Below are 7,100 nucleotides of genomic sequence, written 5' to 3'. Positions count from 1 at the left end.
ATGGAATATGCTAAAATTATGTAGACAGTTTTGGGCACATATTTCAATTCCTTACGAGGAATATTGTGCTTGGAGGTTGGCCCGGAGCTAAAGGTTTCATGAGGACTTCCATGAGCTTATTTGACAGTTCTCTTTCATCATATAGTCTGACTACATCTTCTGAAGGAATTGACAGAGGAAGAGCTCGAAGCAATTCTATGGCTGGAGCTTTGTACTGAGTGTGTTGTGACATCGAGTCCAAGACCCAAGAGTTGATGTCTTTGGGGTCACCTTAGATATGCAGTGCGGCATAGAACTGTAGAATAATGTCAGTATTCTAGTCATCGATATCTGTGCAGAATGGCAGTAGCCCTTCTTCTTGAAGAACACTCAGTACTGGGGTGAAGCAAGGAATTTCCTCCATGTCACAATGAGGAATGTGGGTGTGATGAAATATCTTCCTTCTCCGATATAGCACAGAAGCATAGTAGTTAAGTTGAGTTCTGTTCCAGAACTTTCTGTGCCTGATACGGAGCCTATCGAAGGGTTTTCTCCACTGAAGAAAGGATGTTCATCGTGAAGATTTTTGGCGACCACAATTGCAGTTTCGGGATTTACCAATACAATTGTTGGTCCATCAGCAGTATTTATGTCCTGGGATGAGACATTTCCACCAAGAGCTTGTTCTTCAGCTTGAGGATTTTCTGTGCCGAGTGAGCAGATGTAGTTTCTTCAGCTGATGCAGCTGAATCTTGATCTAGTGCTGATTTCACATGTGAGCTCTTTTCTTCAGAACTAGTCATAATTTTAGTGGCTGCAGGAGATTGAGGAATTTGAGGTGATATTGGCGAGTTTTGGTGAACCTTTTCCAAAAACTCATCATGAATAACAGGTCTGTTGCTGCCAATATCTTCATCAGTCTCCTTTTCTTCACCAGCCATTTCTGGGTTTTGTGGAGGAGGTGTTGGGACTTGAGGAATTTGATGTGCTTGAATTTCCTCATCTATTGGCGTAGATGCAACAGAGCGAGTATCATCCATTTCCTCATCCTGTTTTGGAATGATGTGCTCTTCACCAAATGGAACAATCATATATGATGGTGCAATATTGAGGGCAGTCGCATCCACTGGAGCTAATGATGTGGTAGACATAGTCTTCACACGTTTTGCCTGTGAAGACTTTGAAGTTGTTGAACCCTTTCTTTTCATGGCTTCCTTCTCAGGAGCTTTTATTTTCTTCCCGTCTGATGCAGATGGAAGAGCCACTTTCTTCACCTTTGAAGACTTTGGTGAAGGAGCATTTTCATCACGCACTACTTTAGCAGTGTCATGCCTGGCAGATTCTTCAGCTATAATATTCTGAGTAATTTCATCAGCATCTGATTCTTCATCTTCATCAGCCAGTTGCACACTATAGCTTGGCTGAGGATTTGTTGGTTGCTTTGGAGAAGCAACCCTGCTGTTGTATTCATCAATTGCATGAGTTGCAGCTTGGACAAACCTCACTTTGACACCTTTCCAGTCTACATGAAGACTAGTGTATTTGTCAGTGAGGGTTTTCAACTCTGCGTGAGTCGAAACAAGTTTCTCAGGCGTCAGGTTAAGGAAGTTTTCCTTCAAGTACTTCTCCTTTTTAACCTTCACAACCCGAGCTTGTTTGTCTTGTTGATCCTTCCATTTTGCTTCATTGATGAATGAAGTGACCATGTGACCGAGTCCAGGTGGAAGTTTCAAGTCCTCAATTGGTGTGTTTGGATCCTCGTACTAAAGGTCGATGAAATTCAGCAGTTCTTTCAGATCCACTACGAGGGGAATGGTGTTCCCAGTAGCGTGTGCACCCCTTTCTTGCTTGTTTCTGATGATGGCTTGAAGATTTTCATCATCATATTCTTCACTTCCTTCTGATGCAGAAGGAATGTAGACAATCTTGCTTGGGTTTGGCCTTGTACCTCTACCAGCAGCCATCTTTGTCTTCAGCAGACCAGGTGAAGATTTTGAAGCTGAGCCTGAGGCTGATGGTACAGAGGAACTTGGATTTTCTGTTTGATGCTTACTGAGTTGTGTCTGCAAAGCAGGTGAAGACTTTGCTGCAGTTGAAGACTTGGAAGTTGTTGTAGAATTTTTTTGAGGAATTTGCTCTTTTGACAGTGCGGTTCAGGGTTTTGCCTTGATACTTTGTTTCTTCATCAAGACCTTCTTATGGGGTTGTTTTGTAGCAGAAGCCTCAGCAGCAGAAGAAGTGGCAGCAGTTATTGCAGCAACAGAATCCTTATTAAACTTTGTGACAACAGTGTTTGCCTTTTTTTGAAGCTTAGACAAATACTTGTCTTTTTCATCACGATAGTCCTCAATTGTGGCTACGCTTGAAGGATGTGCTGCTTGTTGATCTCCCTGTGGCAATCTTTCGCAAGGAGGTTTGAGGGCAAATTTATTTGCATATTTTGGAGTGACATACCTATATTCCTTCCACTCCTTGGCCCATCTGCGTTAAATCATTTGAAGCCTTATCTTGCGTTTAGCCATGGTTTCTTTTCCATGTATTTCTTCATCTGGCATGTAGTACTCAGCATATATCTCCTCAGCGATCTCAAAAGCAGTGTTTTGTTCTAGTTTCTCGCCACCCTTCTGTTTTATGTCGTCCTCCATTTTCTTCAGCTGAGGTTTTTTCTGAGGAAATTGTATCCTTGGGGATTCTGAGGACACACGTAATATTTCTTCAAGAAATGTTGCAAATGAGTTAAGTTGATGAGAACCTAGTGATTCATCAGCTGAAATTTTGTACCTGTGAACAGAGTATAGGTGCGAAGAATTTGGAGAGGTAATATGCGTTCTCACATTTGAGGAAATTGAAAAAAAATTAAGTTGAGGAATTTGACAAGTGTGATGAGAAATTTGACTAAGCATTCTGATCTTGGGTTCCGGAGTTGTGCAGATACAAAAATTTACACAATTGAGGAATCTCCCGAATAATTGAAGGGCTTAGTGAAATTCATCAAGAGTTCTAGACATGGGTGTGCACACCTGAGAGATTCTTTGAGGAAAAACTGATTTCACGAATTCAAAGAGAATAGATGGATCAAGCATGATGGTAAAATAGAGTTTTAATTACCCTGTATGAAGAACACGATGAACCGGGGAGCTACAAACGGAAGTTCTTTGGCTCATATCTTCAGTACCATAACTTGGCGACTGAAGACAGCTACAGGGGCGGCACAGGAAGATGTTCCGCAGTCGGCGTGAGTCCGGCAACGGCGAGGTCGAGGCAGTGAAGTTGTTCCTCACCGGCGACGAGGATGCTAGCGGCGGCGCAAGGTTTTGACCTCGAGCGGAGGAGTCGAGAGGGTGGAAGAGTTTATGACTCAGGGTGGGTAAGGGACTATCTATAGCTCAGGTGAAAACGGTGTGAATCAAAAACTTCTGACGGAACTACCCTTGCCCCTTCGCCTCCGCATGATACGTGCAACCCACGATCGTAGCGGTGGAGATCATGGTTATCCTATCGTGAGTAGTGGGTGCGTTTACTGTGGTAAGGTTAAAATAATTTTTTGAATTTCTAAGGATTTTATTGCAAAGTCCTGAGCTGACAAGGACTCGGTCAGGATTTTGAACGAGTGTCAAACAGAACGCATATGAAGAATTTAGAATAGACTGGGTTGAGCTTAGCATAGAGGGGAGTCGGGTCCGATCACATTCACTTAGAAGAAATACCAAATTGAAGACTTAGCAATAAGTGAATGTTATTGAGGACATTGAAAGCTCATTATAATATATATATATATATATATATATATACATAGCCAATGAAGATCATCAAAGAAAATTTTGAAAAATTGAAAAATTGAAGACTTTGAAAATTTTGAGGAATTTGTGAAATGTCTCAGATTGAAGAATTTCAACTTTGAGGAATTTCCAACTTGAAGAAATTCAAAGTTTGGTGGTGGCGTGACCCACCGTATAAGAGTCATGATTTCAGGCGCCGCGTACAATTGTCGTAGAGCCCTGAGAACCAAATTCTTCATTCATTTCTTCACACTTAGAGTGATATTCTTCATTGATTGAAGAAAATTGTTACTTTGTGTGTTGCACATCTAAGTCATCAATTTTGCATAAGTGTTAGGATGTGTGCATGTTTACAAAACATTTGAAGATCCTAAGATATTTAGCTCACATCGCAACTTGCAAAACCTTCTCTCATCCAACGGCTTTGTGAAGATATCTGCTAGCTGGCCGTCAGTCTTCACATGGTCGATTATGATATTGCCCTTGAGTACATGATCAGAAAGAAAATGATGATGAATCTGGATGTGTTTGGTCTTATAGTTTTGTACTGGGTTGTAGGCCATCATGATTGCACTCTAATTGTCGCAGTAGAGGGGCACATTCTTCATGTTGATGGCGTAGTCTCTGAGGGTTTTCTTCAACCATAGCACTTGAGCAAAGCAAGATCAAGCAGCAATTTATTTAGCTTCAGCAATGGAGAGTGATACACAGTTCTCCTTCTTTGAGGACCAGCAGACTAAGGATCTTCTGAGGAAATGACATGTGCCTGATGTTGACTTGCCATCCACACGGTCACCAGCATAATCAGAATCAGAATATCCAACGAGGTGAAGATTTGAGCCCTTGGGGTAACATAATCCTAGTGTTGATGTGTGAGCTAGATGTCGAAGAATATGTTTCACAGCCTTATGGTGTGATTCCTTCGGTTTTGCTTGGCAATGTGCACACATGCAAACTCTAAGTAGAACATCTGGCCTAGATGCACATAGGTACAATAAAGAGCCAATCATAGAACGATATACGTGTTGATCGAAATCTATACCATTTTTGTCAGTGCAGAGGTGGCCGTTGGTAGGCATAGGAATCTTGACGCCTTTGCATTCATGCATGCCGAATTTCCTCAGAACATCCTTGAGGTATTTCTCTTGAGATATGAAGATGCCATTGCGTTGTTGATGAATTTGCGGACCTAAGAAGAATTTTGGCTCCCCCATCATGGACATTTGATATTCTTCACCCATCATGTAGGCAAATTCATCATTGTAACGTTTGTTAGTACAACCAAAAATAATGTAGTCGACATATATTTGGCACATGAATAGTTCATTGTCATAAGATTTTGTGAAAAGGGTAGGATCAAGTGAACCGGGTTTGAAGCCTTTCTTCATGAGGAATTCGTTCAATGTATCATACCACTCCCGAGGGGCTTGCTTGAGGCCATAAAGTGTCTTTTTTAGTCTGAAGACTTTGTCAAGGTGCTTCGGGTCTTCAAAACCTGGGGGCTGAGCAACATATACTTCTTCCTCAAGCTTACCATTGAGGAAAGTACTTTTCACATCCATTTGATATAGAGTAATATTGTATAAGCATGTAATATTCGAATAGCTTCAAGTCTAGCAACACGTGCAAAATTTTCATCAAAGTCAATTCCTTCATCCTGTGTGTAGCCTTGGGGTACAAGTCGTGCCTTGTTCCTCACAACCTGACCATCCTCATCTTGCTTGTTTCGGTAGATCCACTTGGTGTCTATGATATTGTGCTTGCAAGGATCTGGTCTTTTGACAAGTTCCCACACGTCATTTAGCTTAAACTAAAGAAGTTCATTTTGCATGGCTTGAATCCACTCAAGTTCCATGAAAGCTTCAACAACTTTTGAAGGTTCTGTGATAGACAGAAAAGAGGAATGCCCACAAAAGTTAACTAAATGTGAAGCTTTTGAGCGAGTGAGATGACCTGGCGCATTCATGTCATGGAGGATTTTGTCAAGTTCCACTTCATTTGCAATCCTTGCATGAGGTTGTTGAAGACTTTGGTTGGGCTGAGGATTTTGATCTGTAGCATTTTCCTCAGGCGCACGAGCTTGAATTTCATCAGTGTTGGGGACGACTTCTTCAACAAGGGGTTGTTCCTCAGTAGGAATGATATCTTAAGTAGTCTTGTGCTTGATAGCTTCCTCACGAGCATTTATCTGGCATAGGAGGCAGTTGCTCTCTTTGCGAGCTGTTAGTTTCATCGAACCACACATCTACAATTTCAACAGCCTTGTTGTGATAGGTGTTGAAGACTTTGTAGGTGTGTGAGTCCTTTCCGTAACCAAGCATAAAACCCAAATGTTCTTTAGGTGAAAAATTTGAGCTATGGTGAGGATCTCCAATCCAGCATCTTGCACCGAAGACTTTAAAATAACGTACATTGGGTTTCTTGTCAGTAAGGATTTCATATGAGGTTTTCTTGAGGAATTTGTGAAGATATACCCTGTTGATGGTGTGGCAAGCAGTGGTGATTGCTTCAGGCCAAAAACAACGAGGAGTCTGATATTGTTCAAGCATAGTTCGAGCCATATCAACCAGAGTTCTGTTCTTGCGTTCAACGACTCCAGTCAGTTGAGGAGTATAAGGAGCAGACAGTTCGTGAGTAATACCAAGTTCATCAACATAATAATCAAGACCGGTATTTTGAATTGTATCCCATTATCACTCCTGGTGTGTTTGATCTTGACGCCGAAGTTCGTCGAGGTCCTTGAGGAAAATCGTTTCAAGATTTCCTGCACTTCAGTTTTGTACAGAATGATGTGTACCCAAGTATAACGAGAATAGTCATCAATGATGACAAAGCCATATAAAGATGTTGCATTGGTTAGAGTAGCATAATGAGTAGGTCCAAACATATCCATGTCAAGTAATTCAAACGGGTGAGTAGTAGTCATGATAGTCTTCGAGGGGTGTTTGGATCTGGTCATTTTTCTAGACTCACAAGCACCGCACAGATGGTCCTTGAGGAATTTGACAGATTCCATGCCAATGATATGCTTCTTCTTCTCTAGTGTGTGAAAATTCCTCATGCCTGCATGACCAAGTTTTCGATGCCATGGCCAGCCTTCTAAGGTTTCTGCAAGTAAACATGTGACTAGTTGAGGACCTGTGGAAAAATCAACAATATACATGTCTCCTCCCCTAAAGCCTTTGAAGACTTTGGATTTCTCAGATTCCATGATGACTACACATCTATATTTTCCAAAGATGACAACCATATCAAGATCACAAAGCATTGAGATTGATATGGGGTTAAACCCAAGGGATTCGACAAGCATGACCTTGTGCATGTGCCAATCCTTAGAGATAG

The sequence above is a fragment of the Hordeum vulgare genome, chromosome 5H, assembly GCF_904849725.1.
Source record: "Hordeum vulgare subsp. vulgare chromosome 5H, MorexV3_pseudomolecules_assembly, whole genome shotgun sequence".
NCBI classification, from domain to species: Eukaryota; Viridiplantae; Streptophyta; class Magnoliopsida; order Poales; family Poaceae; genus Hordeum; species Hordeum vulgare.
Note: the sequence above shows the minus strand (reverse complement) of the source record.